A 25,630-nucleotide genomic window follows, 5' to 3' on the forward strand; every position below is an offset into this window, starting at 1 on the left:
TCTCTTCTCTTCTCTTCTCTTCTCTTCTCTTCTCTTCTCTTCTCTTCTCTTCTCTTCTCTTCTCTTCTCCTCCCTTGCCTTCCCTTGCCTTTCTCTCTCCTCTCCTCTCCTCTCCTCTCCTCTCCTCTCCTCTCCTCTCCTCTCCTCTCCTCTCCTCTCCTCTCCTCTCCTCTCCTCTCCTCTCCTCTCCTCTCCTCTCCTCTCCTCTCCTCTCCTCTCCTCTCCTCTCCTCTCCTCTCCTCTCCTCTCCTCTCCTCTCCTCTCCTCTCCTCTCCTCTCCTCTCCTCTCCTCTCCTCTCCTCTCCTCTCCTCTCCCCTCCTCTCCCCTCCCCTCCCCTCCCCTCCCCTCCCCTCCCCTCCCCTCCCCTCCCCTCCCCTCCCCTCCCCTCCCCTCCCCTCCCCTCCCCTCCCCTCCCCTCCCCTCCCCTCCCCTCCCCTCCCCTCCCCTCCCCTCCCCTCCCCTCCCCTCCCCTCCCCTCCCCTCCCCTCCCCTCCCCTCCCCTCCCCTCCCCTCCCCTCCCCTCCCCTCCCCTCCCCTCCCCTCCCCTCCCCTCCCCTCCCCTCTCCTCTCCTCTCCTCTCCTCTCCTCTCCTCTCCTCTCCTCTCCTCTTCGCTTCTCATGAAAATTGATGATTCATAATGAGGAAAAAAGAATGTACTTTATTCCTTTTTAAAATGACAGCACTAGACTCTGAAATCTAGCATAGCTGATAAGGATGTACTTGCACAGAATTTAAAAGCTACCCTAGATCTTTGTACTATGCAGTGGTGATTCTTTTTTTTATTTTTTATCTTAAATGTTCCAAATCTTTTATCTTCAGATATCATTAAATTCACTCTTTTATTGTTTTAGAAAATGAGGATAATGCAGAAATGCAAATAGACTATTGTATATCTTTTTTTACTTAAGTCTGAATTTAATGAAGTGGGGATAGACTTCTTAAATAAAAAGCTGACTTTTTTTCCTTTCTGATTTTAACGAGGAACTGTTTTATAGAGCTACACTCGCTTTCCTTACATCATTAGGGTGTACACTTTGTGAAATAAGTTTTAAAATGAAGGTCATGTGATTTCCAGTAGATTGCTTTGGAGTACTGTGTGTCCATCTGTTGGAAAACAAGATTTTAAGGAGTTCTAGAAAGAAGTGACATTTTTTCAACTGTACTTTTTTTTTTTTTTTTTTTCCCTAAGGGGTCTTGTGACACTTATTTACCCAGTCACCATATTACTGATTACTGAGATTGTCTATTTATCTTTCTTTCATGATTTAATAACGCTTGGGTTCTTGAAAACTAACGTGGCCTGTGGGACTGCGTGTCTCATGCTCCTCCCCCTAGCCTGCTTTGTGGTGTGGAATCCAAGCTTTAAAAAGCCATGCTTAATAGATTTGCTAGGGTATACTATGTGCTTGTGAAGAAGAAATAAAGAGAAGATAATCAGATCTTCATAAGCAATCTCTTTTTTTTTTTCCTCTGATTAGGGCTATTTTTATCCACTGCTTCTAGTGAAGGATAAATAATAAAATGACCAGACCATACTGTTCCAGGGAGATGCTGTGTTGCCTTAGTGTTCTTCAGTACAGGTCCTTTTTCAAATGTCAGGATGCCTGAATGCCACAGGCAGAATCTTCAGGAAATGCCACTTCACTGTTTATTATTTAAGAAGAAGGAAAAAAAAAAAAAAAAAAGTACAGAGAACTGCAAATCAGTTTGGCTTTCCTTCCTAATTAAGATTTTGATCACAATTTCAGCTGTCCTTTTTGATCCCTGCTACAAGATGTAGAGGTGAAGAAAGCCTTGATATGAATATGGGGGAAATATGGTTTTGTATAACCTGTAGGTTATACAAACCCATCCCAGGGCAACATGCTGTCCTTGGTGCTGACTACCATAGCCAGGCTTGAAGCCTGGTTTTAAGACCATCTGCCATCTTCCGGACATAACAGCACAGCCTCATGCTGCTGTGGCTTAAGCCTTTTTGCCTTCATTATCCCATGTGTTCCCTTTTGTTCCTTCATTTTCCCTTTGACTGTAACAATACATGAGAAAAAAAAAAAAAAAAGAAAACGAAAAAAAAGCTTTTGTAGTGAGATAGGGTTTAAAACACCATGACTTTGTCTTCCTCACACCTGTAAATCCTAACGTGATTGGAGATGTGCACTTTGTAGACTATTTTTAACTTCTCAGCATAACTTACAGTACATAATTTTAGAAGATTACAGACTAAAATTTTCTAGTTGCTATTAGATTATTTTCTCATTCCAAATATTCAAACATAGCATCATCTGTAATCTTTATTCCCACAGCAACCTCTAAGATTCAATAATGGTGTTAATTCCAGATACTAAAATGAGATTCTGTGAGGTTAAAGCCAAAAGTCACTTAATTCAGATGAATGATATGCCCTTAAAATTAGCCAGTGGTAGACAGTAAGAAGTGCAAGGACTTTGAAATAGTTAGGGTTAGGTGGGAGCAGAATCTCAGCCTAAACATTCAGTCTAAAGTCAGAAGGAAAGTCTTTAATTTACATACACACTCTAACCTCTGGACAGTCCTTCCTTTCCTATTCAGTCAGTCCAGTGGGCAACTGGAAATAATCCACAAACATCCTCAGCAACAGAGGTTAGTTGCTTTGGCTGGAAACGATGAAAGGAAAATCACATATTGCAAGACAAATGGTCTCTGTAAAGATGAATACATTTTCACATTATGTTGCTTGAAATTTGTGCAGGAATTGAATGCATCATTTTATGGTAGTTATTTCTCATTTCTAGTGTTTACAAATTTGAAAATGTACTGTCTCTGTAGTTCCCTTCTCTATTTACTCCAACTATGCTAGTAATTCTGAGGGGAAAAAAATAAAATAAAATAAAATAAAATAAAATAAAATAAAATAAAATAAAATAAAATAAAATAAAATAAAATAAAATAATCTTCTGTTTTGCAGATAATAACAGGACATGATAAAGAAAACCCAGCAGAGAAAGTCATCATTTTGTGAAAATTCTCTGGACTAAAATAATACTTACTTTTTTTTTTAGTACAATTTGCTTCTTGGATGAATATCATTATCCAAAATTACACAAAGGAAATTTAAAAGTGAAGGGGTGCCCAAAACTCGTTCCCAAAGAAAAATAATTAGAGTTTTTGCAGAGGCTTGTTCTGGTGAAGGAAATAAAATAGAATTAGAAGAGATTAAATTCAATATAGCAGTTACAAAATACCTATTCAGTCAATTTAAACATGCAAGAAGGGATTCATGAGCTTTACAATAATTACAAAGAACTTGAATCACAATTATGCCACCGATAACATCTTTATAATGTAAAAGATAATCAAATGTTTGGTAGTACAGCCAGATGTTAGTCATTTTGTAGGTTCTATGGCTTTGTAGAGTTAAAGCAGCTGTTCTATTTTAGTAGAACACCAGCTCTTTGTTTCAGAAACTGTTTTGTGGTAAGACCAAAACAAAGAGTCCAAGTCTGATTGATATTCAAGTTACAGCTTCAAATTTCTCTATTCAGGCTGTGGTAGGCAAAGGATGCTTAGTGTATTTGACTCATGCAATTTTTTTAACACAATAGCTTCTGAAAGTTGCGGTTCATATATTGATGTACTGTTGTAAGTCCATTTTACAACAGTTCTGAAAAAAAGTGGACAACTTTAGCTCTTGTTTATGCAGAGATGAGAGCAGGCGTACCATTGATGTCAGTTCCACAAAGCGATTAGAAAAGGATTACTCCATTCGTCATTTCTTAGAAGCAGAACAGGACAAATTTATCTTAGTCACAGGCTGGATAGGTAATGTGACTAAAAGCACAGCACATCAAAATATATACCCCCTTAGAGACTTTATATTTTCTGTTTTTTGTTTGTTTTTGTTTTTGTTTGTTTTGTTTTATTGTTGAGCTGTATTTAGTCTTTTTTTAATGTGCATGCATGATTATCTGTTGATATGCCAGAGTGTTTTCACCCATAAACCATGCTTGAATTCATTAATAAATAATTGACTATCATTTAGAAAACTATGACCAAAGCACAGAATTATAAAAACTACTTAAAACTTATTTAGATGATAAATCCCCCAAAAAATGTTAGAGGTGAAACAATAAAAGGGTTGATTACATGACTTATGATGTAAGTTATTCTGTAAATTCAAGTGCTTTTAATGTGAGGATTTATTGTCTATTAGTGTTCTGTGCAGTAAGCAGGAATGATATTAAGCTAAAGAGATGTGAAGTTAATAGTTTTGTTGCCTCTTGTAGACTCTTTATGGCAAATAATGTCATTTATTAAACACTCTAAGCAACAGGAATGCTTTTGTACTGTGAATATTTAGATTATATCTAATGTTTAAACCATGCTACTCTCAATTAATTTAAATAATTTATATTTCAAAAACCACAGGGAACAAACGTCACTGAGTAACAAAAGCAATAATCATCTTTATGAATATATTTCATTCCATCTTATATGCAGATTGTAGCACATTATTTGATAATCTATTATTTTAGGTTCTGAAGGGGAGTTGTTAGTCTTTCAATAGTAGATAAATTAAGTATGTCCTTGAAGTGGTCATTTCTCAGCAACAAGCTGCCAGTTTGATAAATTTATTTGTGTGGTGTTGTTCCTCAAATTTTGTCTAGTAATAATGAGACTCTGTGAAGATCTTCACACTTATCTGTGAGCACATTGAAAAATCTGCTGTAAAAATGCCTCTAGGAAATCCTTTACACATTACAGCTAGGGCCTGGGAAAGATCAGGTCTTTGCTAAACAGCAATGATTACTGTTATTCAAAACTTTTAACATACTTATTGGGTATTTATTTTGCCTGAAGTCAGCAAAGTGAATTTTGTCTGCAGGTGTCCATTTCAAACATGCTATTTTCTTCTTCCACTGTCATGAGGAACAGAAGAAGCAAGAACTTGGTTTCCATCAGTGAAACATTAGGTATTCTGGAGTTGAACACTTAAAAATGCAGAATGGCATTGCTTTTGACATTATTATCTTGAATCTTTTGGAAACTACCTTGCAACTTTAGAGCCTTTCATTTGTATGCCCTTTAATACTGCATTTAAATGTAAAACTTGTCACTAGTGAAGAAAACATCATCACTTTGTTACTAAAGTTTCCTTGTATAGGAGCATTTTCAACATTTTCTAATTCTTTCTGAATGACTAATCCAGATAATGTATTTCCATTTACATTTCCACTTTAATGAAGGTACTCATCCTGTGAATTGTTGTGATCCTTCGTAGATACAGTAGATGACTAGTGCACTGCTTAAACATACCCATACTTTGAACAGTTCTCACTATTGTTCTTTTATTCTCTTTCTAGTAGGAACCCTTTCTGTAAGTTATATAGAATAGAAAAAAGCTTTGGGGCATTAAAGTGTCCATATACGACACTGCTCAAAACTTTAAATCTACTGTTGGTGTAGATAAGACAAAGGGGACTGGAAAAAATCATTAAATCATTTAAATGTGGCCATTGTCAGTGTGGCATAAAGGATGCAATTTGATAGTTAAGGAAAATCACTGCTCTTTCTAAAACATCTTCTACAAATGTGCAGATCTATTCAACAAATTCACAATTTATTCCACAAACAGCCCATTCTATCTAATTATATTATATTTTTCCCCAATTAATTCTTTTGCTTAGAGAAGAAATAAAGATTTCAATGAAAGAGACGTGCAAAAAAAGGAAGAGATGGGCAAAAATTGAAACATGTTTTAAAACTGAAAATACTTTTTTCGTCTTCCCATCAGTTTTTTATGTACTATATGGGTCTTTAAAATCGCCTAGAGCACGTATTTCCAGCAACTGTACTATAAAATCCATGGATCAAACATCTTGTGTAAGAGGTAAGATGGGGTAGCTTGAGGCACTTAAAGGAAGTTCCATTTTAAAGGAATGCACAAGTTTTCATACAGAAGTTTTCAAGCTTCCTCTCTGATCACAGCTGTGATACAGGAATGTGGTGTTAACCCCTTATGGAATTACCATAAGGTGGAATGCAGACTCTTCTGTGTTCTGCCCAAAATGTCTAATTCTTGAATGCCAGGATCAAGTTTTATGATGCTCTTCAGTATCTTAAAACAGAATATTGTCAGCAAGCAATGTGTAGATTGTTGGAAGGTATAACATTTCCATCACTGTTTCATTGAATATGGAAGCATAACACAATGAAACTTTACCTTCATAAGGGTCCAGTAGTGCTATGGTCACCTTTGTGCAGCAGCAGTGTCTTCAGCAGTCATAATTTTTCATCTAATTTTAGAGTAAAATTTTAGAGAAATTTTGCACGGAAGTGCAAAACTTTACAGGTATCTCTTCCTCCATATTAATGCTATAATGACTTAACTCTTGTCTGTATTTATTCACATAGGCTCAGAAAAATCTTTTTACAATTGAATTCATATTTTTCAAACCACTTTTTAATGAGGTAGGTTGTTTTTTTTGCCATTTCGTATTGAGTTATCTAAAGAAATATTATATGATATCTAAAAGCCAGCTGGCATTGCCTTGTTTGTTGTTTTTTCCGACAAATACTTTGAATGAGGGACTTATTTTCGAGTTTAAGGAGCAGGGAAAAGAAAAGGAAATATGAACAAGCTTAAATAACATAATCTCCAAGATTGTGTCTTTAGCTTCAGAACTCTCATTAACACTTAGCCATTGTCAATTAGAACTAGCTAAATTCAGTTCCTAAATAATTTTTAATATATGTTTGCATTTTCTCAATGTTTCTTCTAGACATACAAAAATAAGGCATCTAGTTTAGGCTCCCACTAGAATCAATGGGGAGAATAAAGAACCTTAAAAAGCAGTCTGTTCTGTGTCTCTTGCATACTAGCTTGGAATTAAATTAGACAACCCCTGAAAGCACTTATTTCTTTCCAAGTGAGGGCACTTATGGTGATCAGCTTAGAAATTAGTATCCTTACTCTATTTTTATTTTGTTTAATGTATAGGACAGTGATGTGGCAGAAAGTTTATTACAGGAAATAATAAAAATGCAATACAGTTTTACCAATCTGAACACATACATCATGCATACAATGACTGAAACTTGTCAAATCCTTCTCCATTTTTTTTTCTGTCTTTTTACTTTAGACATTCTCAGATGTCTTTAACAATAATGGGATAACCAAAGATGTTTCCCCCCATATAGAGAAAAAATGAACCATCTTTGTACAAATAGTTTCCTTTACTTTCATAACATTGCATCTAACAAAGGAATTTATTCATTACAGCCATAATATTACTTACTTTGTTGGTCTATTCTCAATGAGGAATATGTGCCATTTGATATGTTGCACAACTAGCCAAAGCAATCCATTGTCTGTAGATGATACAATTTTTTGCTAAGCCACATAGGCAACTTATAATATAAACCAGACTATAGCAAATAAACATAGTTAAGGATTTTTCTTTTTTAGAGTTGGTAGCTGAATATCTTGAACTGACTGAATCTTGAATTTCAATTTGAACAATTCTGACAATAGGCCAATTTCCTTTCTACGTAAATTACAAAAATATTTCCTGCAAAATAAACATTGAAACTCTTCATTATTAGTTGCATACAAATGCTGGTTGAAGGAAAGCTTTGGCATAAGGCTTTACCATGTGCTGATGAAGTTTACGTGTTCCTAGAAAAGATTCAGGTTTGTGTAATCAACCCTTCCTGATGTACAGCAGTTTGGTTAAAAAACAAAGCCTCACTCTCTCTTCAGTAAAGTCCCCTCTAATATGAATAGTTCACTATAAATGGATGTTACATTTCAACAAGGGCCTCTTTCTTCCTTTATATTTTTCTAGTGCTTCTAATGAAATCTGTTGGAGTAAAATTCTTGCACAGACAAGAACTTAAAAGATTTCCATCTCCATTTCCTTTAAAGTTGATAGTATATTTGCATAAAATTATGAACTGAATTCTCTTCTTTTGAGACTCTAGTATAAAATTGGATAAACCACAGGACAGGAAGAGTGGTGAGGAAGAGCTGACTCACTGCTCTAATTATAAATCTGAAGACTAATTAACCTTCCATGACTAAATTAAATCCCAAAATAAAAAGAACAGACAGAAGTCTTTAAACAAAGATTTAAAGCCCCCTAGAATACAAAGTACAAAATATATTCTGGAGGCTGGTTTTGAATTTGACATTGATGAAAATGTACTGTATATGCAAATAGTACATGCAACACTAGTCTGGGAAACAGGCTTTCAGAGTTTAACAGCTGGGACAAACACTGCCACTAAAATGTACTGCAAATAGCTCTAAATGTATAAGCAAAATCTTTCCTGCTGCATTGTTTCAGATCAAGATTTTTTACTTCATTATTTATAATAAAAAATTATTAATCCTAATTTAATCCTATTGGAGGACAAAACCCCTAGAATATATGATTCCTGGCAATATTTCTTTCAGAGTAAAACATATCCACCTTGTATAATTGATAACATCTTTGTGGATTAGAGAACACAATTCCATTTCCCTCACTGGAGCTGTGTTGGCCTAACAGTCCAAATAGCAATAACATTTTCCATCTGTCAGAAAACCCAAGTAGCTCTGATTCTGAATAGATGAATAGAAAAGTATTTGTTACATAGTCTTGCTTGTTTGTAGTTCAATAGAACTTGGAGATTTTAATGTCTTTGAAATAGTCATGAATTAATTAATAATGAGTTGGAAAAGGCCAGAGATGTAATTTACATCTGTCTCTCTGTCCTTCATTACTTTTAAGCTTGGTGAAACTATATCAACTGCCTCAAATCACCCTGTCTTCCATAAGCCTTGCCATAGCTTCCAGGAGGATCTGTTCCATGGCACAGAAGTGAAGCTGACCAGTCTATAGCTCTCAGGATCTTCCTTTCAACCCTTTTTAAAAGTGGCTGTGATGTTTCCCTTTTTCCACTCACAGTAATAACTGTGTTGCATTAGAATGTACTGCTGATTTCTTCTGAACTGCTGAGAAATCATTTCTTTCAACAATAAGTGTCAAAATATTGTCAAAATATAGTGTCACAATGTGTCACTTTTTTCAGAGACTAGTTATTTAAAGTTATCGATAAAAATGAATGTGGACAACAGAATGACTGCAATTAAATACCTACATACTATCATAGCCATTAGCCTGTAGGAGGTTGACAGCTGGTATTCCTCAGGTGTCAGGTCAGGACTTCCATAGCCTTCTCCTGGAAGTCATTGATTACTGAACTGACTTCAGTATCAATCATCACTGAAAGCCAAGCTAATAAAAATAGATAGTTATATAAGAATTATTAGTAACATTATTAGTTTAAAACTGAGATGTCAGTATACTCTAAGCTCTGCTGAGTTTATTAATCTTAATATTAGAAAAGCACATAAGTTCAGTTTATTTTCTTTTTACAAGATATTCGTTTATGAAAAGTTTTGTGTTAATAGTATAGAGAGAGACTGAGCAAAAAAACTTCCTTTCTGAAGTGATGATAATTTTAAAAGGTATTTTTACCACCCAACCTGTAAATTTTACTGGAAGTGTGACAAAATATCTGATTTAGTTGTGCAATATGCATTTGATCAGATTCATTGCCCTCCCTAATCTATGGGATAAATTTTCATTAGCTAAATTAATGTACCTATTGAATTTAGCATTGATGCGGATTTATATTTACAAAATCCAGTTTGGCACTCACTGCACACTTGTTTAGTCACAATGCAACTTGCATGTCTTGAGAGCTGTTGACTAAGGAAAAATTTATTGTTTAACAGACATAACGTCCATTCCCCTGGTTACAATGCAGTCACACTACTTTTCTGCTGCAGGATGCCACTACACTATCCAGTTTTTCAGTATAGCATATATTTGCAATAAGTACGGGAACTCGCTCAAGACCTTGAGAGGTCCTTAAGAGTTTGAGAATTTTGCATTTCTTGTAACAGTTCTCATAAGAATCTGCTTTTAGCCAAAAATTAAATTAAAATAAAATAAAATAATAAAATAAAATAAAATAAAATAAAATAAAATAAAATAAAATAAAATAAATAAAATAAAATAAAATAAATCTGACAAAATCTTCAACTTCAGTGTAGCTTTCTATATACAATAACACAAAATTGTTGCTGAAACCAGCTGTGAAGAAGCATTCCTGGATACACAGACAAGATGATACTGTGAGGGCTGGTGTTGGGTATGGTGAAAATACATTATTATTTATAGAGCCTTGGATCACTGTGTGATATGATTATCGTCTCTGAGGATCAGATTCGAAGTCTAAACAATACAGAAAGATATTACTCCAGAGACCGTATAGATTTTTGTTTCAACTATATTAACCATTCTTGAAGCCTGTTTGCCTAAGAAAACCCACTGATTTTGTTAAAAGTGTTCTCTGTATCTTCTCAGCATCTTTTGATAATGAACAGACTGGTTGTTCTTAAATTAGAAATAGGCATTGAACAAAACAAGAGTAGATGGTAATAAGAAACAGGAGAATTAGTGAGAACATGGAATCTGAGGTAGACAAAGGTGCCAAGAACCTGAGACTTAGTGGAAGAATGCAACCTGGAGCATTTTTTTTAAAGACACATTGACTAATATGACATCATTTAAAGCATGTCAGAACAGGTGCCTCATCACCCTCTCCTGACAATCTGTTTAATCAAAAAATATTTGTATCACTCTAGACAACATGCAGTCTGTACTAATTTCTGAAGTTGGACATGTGGAAAAGGGTAGACAAGAATGTGTTGGGTGTTCTTCAATTTCTTTCAGTCTTAGTCAATTTTTCAATGTCAAGGATGAGGTTGTTGTCAACAATTAAATGATCCACCATGCCACATTTTTGAGGAAAAAAAACTTGTTAACAGTATACAAGTAACCAGAAGTATTTTTTTTTCCTACTTTGAGTATAAATTCAGTTTAACTCTCTTACTAGGAACATTTTATGTTTCCTATCTTTTGTTTATAGTGGATGGAAATGCGAAGGGCTCACTAACTAGGCTTTTACCCTAATGATTTTTTCTACTTTCTTATGCAAAAAGCAAATTATGTCTCCAGATGTTTCTTTTTTTTTTTTTTTTTTCCTCTTCCTTTTTTCTGACTTGGTAAAATAGGATCTAGTTGTTCTCGCTTTGTAGTCTCTTTGTTATCTACTACTAGAGAAGATACAGAGGCTGGCCAGACAAAGCAAATTCCTACTGCCAACAGGAGCATTTCACTTCTTCCTTTCTTCCCTACCTGTTCCTGGACAAACACCCTCTCTCTTCCATTTCCTGCCCCAGTGTGGTTGCTTGACCCTTTGCTGTGTCTACTTGATTCATTAACCTGACAGAAAAGTTCATATTTTTTCATGGGGTACATTTTCTGATGGGTTAGTGAGTTGTATGTTAAAAGAGTACCATATCCACCAAAAGGAAGTGGGAAGAAAGGAATGGAGAGTGTAACTGACCATTTCTCTTTTAGCAGCTGTGATCCATTTGCATGTCTGATAATGGACTGCCAATTTTTCCCCTTTATTTGTTCAACTTCACTGTCCAGTTATCATTCCTATCATATTAACATTATTGTAAGCATCCAGTACGAGAGAATATTAGCTCCAACTTTTGGCATGAATATCCAAGGCCTGATCACAAAGCTGTGGATCCCAGCTGATGAGCAGCCCTCAACAACCCCTTCTTACACTGACAATTTTAATTTCTTCAATTTTAGTAGAGCTTCAGTACAGCTTTCTGTGAGATTTCATAGTGAAACTTGTGAAGCTAATTCACTTCTTCTTTTGTACAAGCTATTTCTCATGGTCTGGATCATCACGCTGTTCCACTTGTAGCTTTTCTGGCTGAAGTGGTGACTGGGACTGGATGAATGGAAAAGAGTGTGAGTGAGGCAACGTCACCAAAAGATAATTTGCCAAACTACAATCTCCAAGTATTTCATGGAGTCAGGGGACTCTGGTAAAAGACTTAGCTCTTAAATGATTGTTGTAACAACCACCAATCTCTAACATGCCAAAACTGAAAACACGGTTTGGTTCAGTGTCCTTTATTTTCTTTTTTTTTTAAAAAACATTTTTTAAAAGAGAGTCAAAGCTCTTTGAAAATAAAAGGTTAGAGCAGATATTCAAGGCAGCTCTAGGTTTTGTTTTAGCATCTTTATTTCCCCTTTGGGACCAACTTTTCAAAGTAAATGAGTTTCCATTTAGATACCAAATGTGGAGTATGAATTTAGATACAGTATCTCCCAGCTGGACTGTGTGTATGAGCAGCTTTACAGTATTCCCTCTCTCACAGCAGACTTATGTCTATTGAAAATTTGGTTCCACTGAGACATGCCAAGTGCTTTGGGGAATGTTAGCTACAGTATTTCCAAATGATGATAGCCTGCTTTGAGCTAAACACAAAGTAGCTGCCTGGCTCAGAGGATGGTGTATTGAATACATTACATTTTTAAGTATATGGTAGTATATAAATAGCTATCCAAATTAATGACTGAGTGCACTCTTCCACTCAGAATGAATGAGGTACAATAGGCAATGTGGATCCAATTCAATTAATTACTTATTTGGCTCTAAATAAGGACATAATTTTCACTTATGTCAGCCTAATTGTTGCCAGACTAGGTCAGTCTTTTCTCTATAAAGAGGAAAAAGAAGACTTCTCATTGTTTGATTAGGCAAAAAGCATCTCAAAAAGATGCTGGGCTTTTTTTTTTTTTCTTTGCTTTTGTTCTTGATGATGAAATATGATGGAGCCAAATAATACTCACAGTTCCATGGAGTTCTTTAACTTGATATTCACTCTGCATTTGTACAATAGTTATTTTGTGAAACATTTCATTTTTTGTTTTGTACACTGTATTTTGTAGAATACCTCTCTCTATTTTTCTTAGCAGGGAATTAATTATTCTATTTTCACACTCAGTGATTTTAAATTACTTTTGTTCTTCATATATGTATTCATTGTTTTATTGAGTTTAATGTTGATTTCAGTTGAAATCCAGTGATATAAATGCACAATTGCAGATCGAACAACTGAACTCATTGAGTTTATTGTCAAAAAATAATAATAATAATAAAATTAAATTTGAAACACTTAAAAGAATTCCAAGTTTAAAAAGCAAGTAAAAGACTGTTCATTGCAAGTTGTTTGGAGTTTGTAATACACATAACAAAAACAGGATAGATTTTGCACTGTCTGATATTGGCAAAGTGTAGTAAAATGTATGTATGTATCTAGAATGCTTTTAATTGAAGTGATAGACAAATAATCAACCAAATTTCAAGATCTCAATCAAATTGTCTTTATATTGACATTGACATCTTTTGATTCATACAGAAAACTAAAAAGATGATCTTTTCCTTCCTACCTTATGAGTCACGTGTTTTATTACGGAAGTGGATATGAATATTGGAATAACCATGGTTATTTCCATGCCTTAAGCTCTTTGCTTTGGGTTTCACACACCTGACACAGGAAATGAGAGTGGACAATTCAAGCAGGTGGCTCATGCTAACCATTAATTTTTCCAGAGTAAGAAATGGGAGGGTCCTGGGCTTTTAAAAAGCAACATAGCCCTTAGTTTAGAACATTCATGAGAAGTAGGAGAGAAGGAAAAATATGAAGATGGTGTATTTTAGAGAGAAAGCTGTACTTGGTAAAGACCAAAACCAACCAAACAACCAGAAAGATTAATATTATTGGGCAGAAGTCCAGCTTAACAGGAGCTATATGTAGTCTGAATTTTGTCTTTATAGAAGGTACATGATCTGCTGGAGAGATAAGAAGACTCAGGCAATGTTTTCTGAGAAATTTTGACACAGGCTGTCAAAAGCTACTTTTTCCCGCCCCCCCCCCCCCCCCCCGGCTTCTGTTCATGGTGCAATGATTAGAGCATCTTGATTACCCTGAACTGTAGGTTCACCGAATCACAGAATTTTCTCGGTTGGAAGAGAACTCAAGGTCATCGAGTCCAACCTCTGACCTAACGCTAACAGTCCCCAATAAACCATTTCCCTAAGCTTTACATCTAAACGTCTTTTAAAGACCTCCAGGGATGGTGACTCCACCACTTCCCTGGGCAGCCTGTTCCAGTGCCTCACAACCCTTTCAGTGAAGAAGTTCTTCCTAACATCTAACCTAAAACTCCCCTGGCTCAACTTAAGCCCATTCCCCCTCGTCCTGTCACCAGGCACGTGGGAGAACAGGCCAACCCCCACCTCACTACAGCCTCCCTTGAGGTACCTATAGAGAGCAATAAGGTCGCCCCTGAGCCTCCTCTTCTCCAGGCTGAACAAGCCCAGCTCCCTAAGCCGCTCCTCGTAGGACTTGTTCTCCAGGCCCCTCACCAGCTTCGTCGCCTTTCTCTGCACCCACTCAAGCACCTCGATGTCCTTCTTGTAGTGAGGGGCCCAAAACTGAACACAGTACTCGAGGTGCGGCCTCACCAGAGCTGAGTACAGGGGGACGATCACCTCCCTAGCCCTGCTGGTCACGCTGTTCCTGATACAAGCCAGGATGCCATTGGCCTTCTTGGCCACCTGAGCACACTGCTGGCTCATATTCAGCCGACTATCCACCATCACTCCCAGGTCCTTCTCTGCCAGGCAGCTCTCCAACCATTCCTCTCCCAGCCTGTAGCTCTGCTTGGGGTTATTGCGCCCCAGGTGCAGGACCCGGCACTTGGCCTTGTTGAACTTCATGCAGTTGACCTCAGCCCATCGGTGCAGCCTATCCAGATCCTCCTGCAGAGCCTTCCTACCCTCAAGCAGATCGACGCACGCACCTAACTTGGTGTCATCTGCGAACTTACTGAGGGTGCACTCGATGCCCTCGTCCAGATCATCGATGAAGATATTAAAGAGGACCGGCCCCAGCACCGAGCCCTGGGGGACGCCACTAGTGACTGGCCTCCAACTGGACTTGGCTCCGTTCACCACGACTCTTTGGGCCCGGCTATCCAGCCAGTTTCTAACCCAACGAAGCGTGCGCCAGTCCAAGCCAAGAGCAGCCAGTTTCTTGAGGAGAATGCTGTGGGAGACGGTGTCAAAAGCCTTGCTGAAGTCAAGGTAGACCACATCCACAGTCTTTCCCTCATCCACCCAGCGCGTCACTCTGTCATAGAAGGAGATCAGGTTCGTCAGGCATGACCTGCCTTTCATAAACCCATGCTGACTGGGCCTGATCGCCTGCTTCCCCTGCAAGTGCTGCATGATGACTCTCAGGAGGATCTGCTCCATGAGCTTTCCTGGCACTGAGGTCAAACTGACAGGCCTGTAGTTTCCCGGGTCTGCCCTCCGGCCCTTCTTGTAGATGGGCGTCACATTTGCTAGCCGCCAGTCGATTGGGACCTCCCCCGATAGCCAGGACTGCTGATAAATGATGGACAGTGGCTTGGCCAGCTCCTCTGCCAGTTCCCTCAGTACCCTTGGGTGGATCCCATCCGGCCCCATCGACTTGTGCACATCTAAGTGCCGTAGCAGGTCACCAACCAGTTCTTCATGGATAATGAGGGCCACATCCTGCTCCCCATCCCCTTCCACCAGCTCAGGGTACTGAGTATCCAGAGAACAACCGGTATTGCCGCTAAAGACTGAGGCGAAGAAGGCATTGAGCACCTCCGCCTTTTCCTCATCTCTTGTAACTAAGCTTCCCCCCGCATCCAGTAAAGGATGGAGATTCTCCTTAGTCCTCCTTTTTGTGTTGATGTATTTATAGAAACGTTTTTTGTTATCTTTAACGGCAGTAGCCAGATTGAGCTCCAGATGAGCTTTGACCTTCCTAATTTTGTCCCTGCACAGCCTCGCTACTTCTTTAAAGTCCTCCTTAGTGGCCTGCCCACTTTTCCAAAGATTATAAACCCTCCTTTTCCTCCTAAGATCAAGCCACAATTCTCTGTTGAGCCAGGCCGGTCTTCTTCCCCGCCAGCTCGTCTTTGGGCACGTGGGGACAGACCGTTCCTGCGCCATTAAGACTTCCCTCTTGAAGAGCGCCCAGCCTTCCTGGACCCCTCTGCCCTTCAGAACCGCCTCCCAAGGGACTCCACCAACCAGTGTCCTGAGCAGCTCAAAGTCAGCCCTCCGAAAGTCCAATACAGCGGTTTTACTGGTCCCCTTCCTGGCCTCGCCAAGAATAGTGAACTCCACCATTGCGTGGTCACTCTGCCCAAGACAGCTCCCGACGATCACGTCCTCCACCAGTCCTTCTCTGTTTGTGAAGAGAAGGTCTAGCGGGGCACCACCCCTGGTAGGCTCACTAACCAGCTGCGTCAGGAAGCTATCTTCCACGCTCTCCAGAAACCTCCTAGACTGCTTTCTCAGGGCTGTGTTGTGCTTCCAGGATATGTCAGGGAAGTTGAAGTCCCCCACGAGTACAAGAGCTGATGATTTTGCAACCTCTGTCAGCTGCCTGTAGAATTCCTCATCCGTCTCCTCATCCTGGTTCGGCGGTCTATAGCAGACCCCGACCAGGACACTAGCCTTGTTGTCCCTGCCGATCCTAACCCAAAGGGACTCAATCTTGTCATTCCCAACCTCGAGTTCTACAACCTCGAAAGACTCTCTAATACAGAGAGCCACACCACCACCCCTTCTATGCTGCCTGTCCCTTCTATAGAGCTTATAGCCAGGCATTGCAGTACTCCAGTCATGAGACTGGTCCCACCACGTCTCCGTGATGGCAACCAAGTCGTAGCCTGCCTGCCGCACGATGGCTTCCAGCTCCTCCTGTTTGTTACCCATGCTGCGTGCATTGGTGTAGATGCACTTCAGCTGGGCCATTGCCTTATCCTCCGGCCTTGCCGTTGTTCCCCCTGGCACAGCCCCAACAATCCTAGCCTCAGCCCCATCCCCCTTCCTACCTAGTTTAAAGCCCTCTCAATGAGCCCTGCCAGCTCCTGGCCCAGGATCCTTTTTCCCCTAAAAGATAGGGACCCATCTGCGGCCATCAGGCCAGGTGCTGAGTAAAGTGCCCCATGATCAAAAAACCCAAGATTTCTGCGTTGGCACCAGTCCCGGAGCCACGTGTTTAACAGGTGGGCTTTCCGTGTCCTCTCTGAACCCCTCCCTGCCACCGTAGGGATGGACGAAAACACCACCTGCACTCCCGCTCCATCCACTAACCGACCCAGTCCCCTAAAGTCCCTTTTGATAGCCTTGAGGCTTCTCTCTTCAATGTTATCACTGCCCGCCTGGACTATCAAAAGGGGGTAATAGTCAGAGGGGCGTACCAGGTTAGGAAGCTTCCTGGCAACGTCCCTGACCCTGGCCCCAGGGAGACAGCAGACTTCCCTATGGGTAGGGTCAGGCCGACAAATAGGGCCCTCTGTTCCCCTAAGAATCGAGTCACCAACAACAATAACCCTCCTGTCTTTCTTGGTGGAGGCAGTCCTGAGGCGCGGAGTTGACCTCCTCGCCCCAGGCATCCTCCTGGGAACATTTGCTACCTCTTCCTCACACACCGGCCTCTCAATCTCTAGGGCCTCAAACCTGTTGCGTAAGGGCACCTGGGAAGGTGGGGCCGGAAAGGGAGAGCATCGCCTGCGATGTCGAGCAGGGACCTGTTTCCATTCCTCCTCAGCTCCCAGATCCCCTCCCTCTGCCCGACGGCTACAGGGCAGGGGGTCCACCCCCATTTGAGGAGTCTCACCTCGGCACCTCCCCTTGAGGCCCTGCAGGGAGTTACTCCAGAAGTCTATCTCCCGCTCACACTCCCTGATGGCCCTCAACCTCTCCACCTCCTCCTTGAGCTCCGCCACCATGCGGACCAGGTCATCCACCTGCTCGCACCTCACACACGCAGTTTCTCTGCCTCCCGCCGATGGCAGCAACAGGCTCAGACACTCCCTGCATCCGGTGACCTGAACTGCGGCATTTTTTAACGGGTAGTCGGTCTGCGTGTGCACCGACTTTCTGGAGAGCGCGCCGTGCCTGGTGGCGACCATTATCGCCTAGTTACGGCTGTTGTTAACGAGGTGTTGTTTGTGTGTAGGGGGAGCGCTCTGCCCTGCCTGCGCGCCCTGCCTGCGCGCCCTGCCTGCGCGCCCTGCCTGCGCGCCCTGCCTGCGCGAACTGCCGCGCCACTCCCTTCTGACGCGCCACGCCCTGGTCGCCGCGCTCCCGGTCGCTCGCGCTCCCTAGGGGCAGCTTTTGAACGGCTGGGGAGGGGGCGCTGCTGGCTCCGCCTTCGCCTCGACAGCCTCCCTCACGAGGGCTGCCGGGTCCTGGCGGCTCCCTCAAGTAGGCTCGATGCCGGAAAAAATTAGCCCTGCCTGGCCCGATCCCCCGCTCCGCTGCAGAACCCGTCTGCCCCGGAGCCGATCGCCTCGGCAAATGGTTGGTGCAAACTGCTTGTAAATGTTCAGATAGAGTTGTTCAGGTTATCTTGTTCTAGGGAAGATCTCTTTTGTTTTGGTTAGGAAAATAATTCATAGACTAGCTTAAATGTTTTGCTCAAGCTGCAAGTGAGGGGTGGATGCAGGAGGGAAGTAGGTTCCTAAGTTCTGTGCACTTACTATATTTCCCCACTTCTTAAATATGCAACAAGCTGAGCATTTTGTTCACTTTGCTCAATGGAATACTCGGTGGAATACAGAGAAAGGCAGGCCCCATTATTGTACGCTTTTATTTGTACTGTTTGCTAACTGCAACCTCTAGATCTTAACTTACTGGGCTTTTGGTTACCATTTTAACAATATGTTTGTATCAGAAATATCTGGGTGATTTGTTTTTGTATGTATTTTAATAACTGAACCGTATTTTGTGGCAGTGGTGCAAAGGATAAATATCTTCTTTAGCAGATGCATAACCTGTGGGAAATGGCTTGTTCTGGTTATGTTTTCCTTTTTTTTATTAATTGTGTACTATCTTGTAGGCCTTGATTATAGTCTATAGAGGTCCTTCTTGTTGTCTTTATTGCTGAAGAAAGTCTCTTTCCTCCATTTTAACTTATTAGAACAATGTTTATTATTTGCGAAGTTTTTAAGTACTATTCCTATGTATGTTTCAATGAGAGCTATGGTCCACACTTATGCGGACTGTGGTCTCTTTGAACTGTTTTGTTTTCAGATAATAGTTTAAAAATACATACGTCCTGTTGTGTTATTGCAATGATCCAAAAGAAAGCTGAATATTGAATATCAAGATTGATCTCCTTTAGACCAAGCCTTAAATGTAAGCCCTCTTCAAAAAAAAAAAAATATAATATATATATATATATGTATGTATATATATATATATATAAAATTCTACCATTTCCTCCCCTCTTTTCGATAATGTGGTCTTGCCTAATAGGTGCAGTTGATCAGCATTTTCTCAGACTCTTAGGCCAGCTGAGCGTCCTATAGCAAGGCTTGGTGTGCACCCTTTGAGCTGAGCCTGAGTTCAGCATTTGGTAGGACAAGTGCAAGCCTCTAGTATGTTGTGGACTACTATGTAGTCCTGGGTATTTATTTGCTGTCTCTATTAACAAGCTAACAAGCAAGTTTTTGTGCATCAGAGAGATACAGAAAGATGAAAAGTAAGATCTTGAGTCAGAAACCTCTTGTAAAAAGAGCTTTATCAATGGATTAATCTAACAGTGATGTTATATTATTGTAAAATCTCAAGCCTTTATCCTACTGTGGCTATTACATTCCTTCACAGAACTTTTGAAATCCAACCCTTAAAATCCATACTTGATAAAAGTACTGCATATCCTATTCTGAATAACTTAATTTTATTGAAGTTTAACACTTGCACACATTCTTGGTGGAATCATTTAACTAAGACAACATTTGGTTTTCCTACTTACTTTTGGATGAAGATCTATAGCTTTGAATTTCCATCTCTAATTCCTGGCATTAGCTGTTTCTGTTTGGCAAATGCACGCAGTTTCCTTTGAAGGCATTTTTGCCCTAGACCATGGGCTGGATGCATGAGGGCTAGTATACTTCAACTGGCGTGGCTGTACATTTCTCTAAGAATAAAATTTCATTCTCTTTGTCCTTGAGCATGAAAAGAATGCCTCAAGACTTAAACTGTATGTGTTTTCAAAAATGAAATGTGAACAGATAAAACCAAAGAGAATATATGTTGTAGAAAACTGGAAACAGTCTTTCCAAATGGGTTCAGGATGAGCAAATCCCAACCCTAATTTGTAATGTGCTTTAAAGTCTTTAGCTCACATATAAGACATGTTCTCAAGCTTATCAGTAACCAGAAAGATGGTGTTAATTCAGATTAATACTTAAAAGTTTTCATTTGTTTTGTAATTCTTTTCTTTGGAGGTTGCCTTGCTTTGCTTTGAGCATATGGGTTTTTCAGAGCCTGAGTGACCAACTAAACCTGGACTTATGTTCTTTTCTGCACATCTTTTTCCACAGGTAACACTTCAATTCATCAGACTAGCTTGTTTGTGCTGTCTCCCTGAATTCTTTTGTATGGCGTCAGTTCTTCAAAATGTTTTTCAATCATCTCTAACAGGTACCTCAATGAGTTTACAGTTGGCAGAAGCTGTAAGTTATCCCACGACTAGAATAATGGTGTATTTCTGGTGAAGAAAACACAGTTGTTTGCAGAATTTACCAGAACAGCAAGAGAAGCTGTAGGGGGGAATTCTTAGGAATTCTTAGTTACCTAATCTTTTAGCAACATACAATTTGGATTAGTCACCTGAAGGCCCAAGAAAACACATGACAGAAGTCAATTATCTTTTCCAATTTATGTGCTTTAAATGTACTGTATATATACATGATTTTATTTATTTATTTATTTATTTTATGGAGCATAGAATTCTACTTGTAAAAGTAAAAAGACATTCTCCTCAATAGAAGCTAAAGTTTAGGTTAGGTTAATCTGCACTGCTCTGAAAAACGAAGCTAATCACTGAAAAGTGCTCTGAGATGTGGGTATTAATATATGCACTTGTTGTCAAGGTTGTTCAGTAGCTTTGTCCTTCTCGGTACTGTATTTTCATGTATATTTTTATGTATACATAATCTATGACTGGTGGTGGCCAAAGCCTGCTGTGTTTCAATAAGCTTTGCTTGTCACCTGCTAAGTGATGGCTTCTCATTTGTCTATAGGATTATAGGATTATGAAGATGATCACTTCTCAGACACAGCCTTCATTCAGGAGAGCTGACCCTTTGACTAAAGTGCAGCTTGCTAAAAAGGATAGCACTTTGGTCAAGATGCATGTGCATGTTTTCCACCAAGTCATAATTGACAGTAGATTATTAAAAAAAAAAAATGACTGAATTTTAAATATTTAATGACAAAAATAGTGTTTTCTATGTCGCTTGTTTTTCTTTCTCATTTTTTTAAACAGAAATTAGAAACCAATTTTCTGAGGATGGGAGAGTCAAAACTTTGCCCTGCAAAAAAAGTTTTTTTTTTTTTTTTTTTTTTTAAACTTTTTACCTGGAAGCAAATACCTTTTTTGTTGTTGATGATGTTTGTTTTGTTTTGTTTTTGGCACATAACTGGAATAGGGAAAAAAATAGCTGTGATTTTTAAAAAGGAGCAAATCCAAACCAAGCCTGGGGATCTTAGCAGGTCCAGCATTGGATAAATTCTACCATTTCTATACCACCTTAAAGGTTTTCATTCACTCTGACACTGCTTTATATTGCTTAAAATAGTTCTTAAATTAATAACATGCAAATATACTGATATGTGTTCCAATATTGAGAATAAATATGATAATTTCACTTTTTCCACAAAATGAAATTAAGGTAGCAGCAGAAAAGTACTTTAACCATTCATTAGGCAGGCCCTAAGTTATGGTGTTGGTTTCCAAACTCTGATTTTTTTTGTACAGAGTTAGGGATGTTATACACAGGTGTGAGGAGGATATCTGAGAATCTGGTGAGCTACTATAGTGCAACTCAGAGAAAGAAGTAGATAGTGCTCTTTGTTCAGCAGCTTGTTTTGAAAGATATTAAGATCAGAAACCTGATCTCCTTCTATGACAAAGTGACGCGCTAGGTGGACGAGGGAAAGACTGTGGATGTGGTCTACCTTAACTACAGCAAGGCTTTTGACACCGTCTCCCACAGCATTCTCCTCAAGAAATTGGCTGCTCTTGGCTTAGACTGGCGCACGTTTCGTTGGGTTAGAAACTGGCTGGATAGCCGGGCCCAAAGAGTCGTGGTAAATGGAGTCAAGTCCAGTTGGAGGCCAGTCACTAGTGGCGTCCCCCAGGGCTCAGTACTGGGGCCAGTCCTCTTTAATATCTTCATCGATGATCTGGACGAGGGCATCGAGTGCACCCTCAGTAAGTTCGCAGATGACACCAAGATAGGTGCGTGTGTCGATCTGCTCGAGGATAGGAAAGCTCTGCAGGAGGATCTGGATAGGCTGCACCGATGGGCTGAGGTCAACTGCATGAAGTTCAACAAGGTCAAGTGCCGGGTCCTGCACCTGGGGCGCAACAACCCCAAGCAGAGCTACAGGCTGGGAGAGGAATGGTTGGAGAGCTGCCAGGCAGAGGAGGACCTGGGAGTGATGGTGGATAGTCGGCTGAATATGAGCCAGCAGTGTGCTCAGGTGGCCAAGAAGGCCAACGGCATCCTGGCTTGTATCAGAAACAGTGTGGCCAGCAGGGCTAGGGAGGTGATCGTCCCCCTGTACTCAGCTCTGGTGAGGCCGCACCTCGAGTACTGTGTTCAGTTTTGGGCCCCTCGCTACAAGAAGGACATCAAGGTGCTTGAGCGGGTGCAGAGAAGGGCGACAAAGCTGGTGAGGAGTCTGGAGAACAAGTCCTACGAGGAGCGGCTGAGGGAGCTGGGCTTGTTCAGCCTGGAGAAAAGGAGGCGCAGGGGCGACCTTATCGCTCTCTATAGGTACCTCAAGGGAGGCTGTAGCGAGGTGGGGGTTGGCCTGTTCTCCCACGTGCCTGGTGACAGGACGAGGGGGAATGGGCTAAAGTTGAGCCAGGGGAGTTTTAGGTTGGATGTTAGGAAGAACTTCTTTACCGAAGGGGTTGTTAGGCATTGGAACATGCTGCCCAGGGAAGTGGTGTAGTCACCATCCCTGGAAGTCTTCAAAAGACGTTTAGATGTAGAGCTTAGGGAAATGGTTTATTGGGGACTGTTAGCGTTAGGTCAGAGGTTGGACTCGATGATCTTGAGGTCTCTTCCAACCTAGAAATTCTGTGATTCTGTGATTCTGTGAAATATGTTTCCCAGGCAGTTTGGGGTGGCCCTTTCTTTTTAAAGGAAAGAGGCAGCCAGAGAGTCTTCTTCCTTAAAAGAATGTGGTAAAATTGCCTAAAGTAACTAGGAAAATAAAACTAACATTCACATTTTAAAGAAAATGTACGTCATTGAAGAGGCTTTCAGGGTAGGGCGTAGCTGCATTACCTGAGTGTTCCCTAGTGTTATAAATGAGGTCTCAAGTCAATCTGAATTTTGTAATATTTATAAAACAAATATTTCTAAAAGGTATAAAAGCTATAAAAGCTATAAAAGGTATAAAAGGCAAGTAAACAGTGCTGGGTGCGCGGGGAGTCTATGCACTGCCAACACGCACACACAAACATCAAACTTTCTAAATATACAGAACATTGCTTTACATACTAAACCAGAGTATGCCTATACATATGTACAATCAGGAAAGGTAACAAACAATCCTTTAAGTTCCATGACTTAACAGTCTCAATTTTTGCATTCCTTTTCTTGATTACAGACAAGTCTCCATTTTCTATTATCCCGCTCTTCCCAGATCGAAGAAAAGCATATCCATTTCCTTTTCAAGGCCAATGTGCCTCGGTCGAAAGGCACATTCAGGTCAACAGGGGGAACAGCAGGAAAAGACTTCGATGGCTGCAGCAGCAGAGGGGCCCATGGAGTAGCAGTCGGATCAGTAAAGGAGCCCGCAGCTCCCTCACTGTCTGGTAAACCACACGTTTCTGATTGTGGCTCCACATGGCTCTTTAAGGCCTCAGAGAATGCTCACCAGGTGCCAAGCAATCCCACTGCGACCTTGTCATTTCTAGTTGCAGAGTCCCACACCTTGACCTCAGTTTGGTCCCATATTTCAGGCTCATAAATTGTTAATAAGGAGAACAAGCTGTAAGGTTAGCAGGACAGTCTTTGTTCCTAAGGACGTATGATTCCCCATAACGCGCAACTGCTGACCAGCGAGAGGAAGTGTGCATGGGTCTGCTTCTCTCAGCTCGAGCTTCTCTCCAGCTCCAGTGCGCCTATTTCCAGTGACTTTCTGTACGAGCTTCTCTGAGCAGTTTGCTGAGTTTGGCCGAACCTATCTTCATGAGGCAATCAAAGTGCCTGTTCCCGTCCTGGTCTCCATTCTCCCAACCTGTTCCTCTTCACTTCTTTTTCCTGCTTCTTTATTGATGTAACTTCATCTTGCTGCCTTTTTTTTACCTTGAGGGCAGGCTCCCCTCTTATACCCTTCTCTCCACAGCAGTTCTTTTCAAAACGACTTTTCATTGGTCAAACGACTTTGAATGTAACAACAACAGCAAACGACCAGAAACATCCATGCCTTAATGGCTGGAGAACAAGAAACCCTGAGACTGCATGGAGTCTCCTGCATCACCCTTCTTTGTTCCCTCTAAACTCTTTTATATTCCCGATGGCCTCATCGTTAAGAGTCTAATGTTATCTCAACCACGGGGCTTTCCAAACCCCATGGCCACATTCCCACATCTCCCTCTTCTTTATTAATATCAACCATTTTCTCGACAGGAGTTACCACTCCATATATAACAGTAGGCTTTTCAACCTTAGATGCTATCGAGCTGGGGGAACCTGCTGTGCTGACTCTAAGGAATAGTACAGAGCGTGGAGTGGAGTGGAGACACCACGGCTAGGCTCTGTGACCAGGTGGGGACTCAATTGTTCTTGTGCACACCAAGACCGATAAGCTGCACTTTTTGTTACCCTGAGCCAACGACCTGTCATGTTTTGACAAATGCTGTACTCTAGTGTACTTCTGCTCATTATAATACCAAAACACACCTCCATCCCAAAAGCTACCCACCTTGAAGTTGTGACCACCCCTCACTGAGCACGTGCTCTGAATTTCTCGGAACTTATTACTTTAAACGGAGGCGGGAAAACTTTACACCAATCATAACTAAGATATGCTTGACTAGAGCCACTCAAGCTCCACCTAAAAGATAGAAAATAATATAAATTGGCCTAAGAGAGAGGGGATGTCAGGGGAGATACCACTGTCAGGAGAGATACTATCCTGAGGACATCCTGACTCCTGGGATCAGTCGACGGGATGAGCCTCTCTCCCCCCACACACATATTGGGACACCTTTGGGTGAGATTTGAACACTTGGTTATTGATTAAGGAGGTATTGGGGAGGCATTGGGGAGGCAAGGACAATCCCCAGACATGGACTGTATATCTCGAAACAAGACACTGAAACTCATGATAAGGAAGCAGCAGACGGACAGAGAAACAAACGTAAGGACTATAAATCTCAAAACTGGACATTGGAATTCATTATAAAGATACAACAAACGGAAGAATTAGCAACAACCAGCTCTTGCAATTAAGAAACCTGCCAATTCAGCAAATTCCTGACCAAAGGTGAAAAGTACACTGTGAGGAAGACTCGGGGTCTTCCTCCCAAAGACCCCTGCCCACGTCCCAAAGACCCCTGCCCACAATTCTTGGAAGGCTCT

At 40.7% G+C, this 25,630-nt stretch overlaps 1 protein-coding gene across 1 annotated transcript in view; it reads left to right on the forward strand.

The window, feature by feature from the left end:
* Window positions 1-18,185: 18,185 nt before the first annotated feature.
* The window catches only part of ATP10B (ATPase phospholipid transporting 10B (putative)), a 212,549-nt gene continuing 205,104 nt past the window's right edge, over window positions 18,186-25,630 (forward strand). The window contains exons 1-2 of the mRNA XM_084535382.1: window positions 18,186-18,317; window positions 20,345-20,444. The gene's annotated coding sequence lies outside the window, so the exon portion shown is untranslated. The remainder of the gene's footprint in view (window positions 18,318-20,344; window positions 20,445-25,630) is intronic.

This window comes from Aythya ferina (genome assembly GCF_964211825.1).
Source record: "Aythya ferina genome assembly, chromosome: 14".
Classification (NCBI taxonomy): domain Eukaryota; kingdom Metazoa; phylum Chordata; class Aves; order Anseriformes; family Anatidae; genus Aythya; species Aythya ferina.